Source organism: Aplysia californica, unplaced genomic scaffold, assembly GCF_000002075.1.
Source record: "Aplysia californica isolate F4 #8 unplaced genomic scaffold, AplCal3.0 scaffold00934, whole genome shotgun sequence".
In the NCBI taxonomy this organism is placed as follows: Eukaryota; Metazoa; Mollusca; class Gastropoda; order Aplysiida; family Aplysiidae; genus Aplysia; species Aplysia californica.
Window position 1 is genome coordinate 70,961 of NW_004798204.1, and position 1,072 is coordinate 72,032.

The window sequence follows — 1,072 nt, forward strand, 5'->3', positions numbered from 1 at the left end:
GGAGAGAGAAAAAGCGTGACAGAATGAGAGAGATATTTGGAAAGGGAGGCGGGGCATTGGAAAATAGGGGAGACTAAGGAGAGAGAAAGAAAGGGAGAGACAAAGGGACAGGGGATATAGAGAATAGACAGAGAGATTAGTGACTCTCGGGTAATATCAGCTATGTGCAAATATTAATGCGTGATAACACTGCAGATTCTATGGCCTTCAGAACGGTTAGGCAAACTTTCGAACACGTCCATATTTAATAATAATGTCACGGTTGTGAGGTCACACACCTTGTTTGGGAATGATAGTATTATTATTGTGAGGGTCTTGGGGAGCATTTCATATTGTAGGCTTTGTGCGTTAAAAAGTTTGTTAACAAGGACAGTCAAAACTGTCCAAAATGTCCATCCATCGTAGAGGAAACAAAAATTGGTCCTTTTAGGCTGTGTCGTTATGATGTATAAAGAAACCAAAGACAACAACAACAACAACAACAACAACAACAAAATTGTTTGTTAGTATACCACTGCCGTCGGACCAACAGAACTTCCGGTTGGCAAATAATCATGGCGTCAAGTTTTTATTTATCATCTGCAGTGATCCTCATTGTTTCTACCTAATCTGAGGCAGATGCTCGATCTACGATTCACGATTGTTTCTACGATATTCCCCTGATCTTCATGGTCACCAATCATCGGTTTGGATGGTGAACACTTTTCCGAAATGGTCACCCACCCTGTGGTTTGTAACACAGACAGTGTAGACCTATTCACTGAAAAGGAAAATAGAACAACGTACTCCCCAGACACCCTGTTGTTATTTCGACCAATGAACCATGTCTATATACCTCCGAATGTTATGAGGAGACTAAGAGAAAACAATTTAAATAGGATCCCAAAAACTAAACGGTCAAAGAGAGGAGGGAAAAGAACATTAGAATTAAAATATCTCAGAGAAAAAAACCCAGGCCAAACAAAAGGACGCCAAACCCAAGCCTCCAAGGGAGGCGGTGGACCTGGCGAAGAGCACGCTCTTCGGGGCTCCAAACATTTCGAACGGATAGGCTACCATACACACACACACA

The 1,072-nt window shown here is 41.9% G+C and overlaps 1 protein-coding gene across 1 annotated transcript in view; it reads right to left on the reverse strand.

The window, feature by feature from the left end:
* Window positions 1–1,072, reverse strand: part of LOC101857753 — an 11,489-nt gene that overhangs the window by 3,876 nt on the left and 6,541 nt on the right. The window lies entirely within an intron of this gene.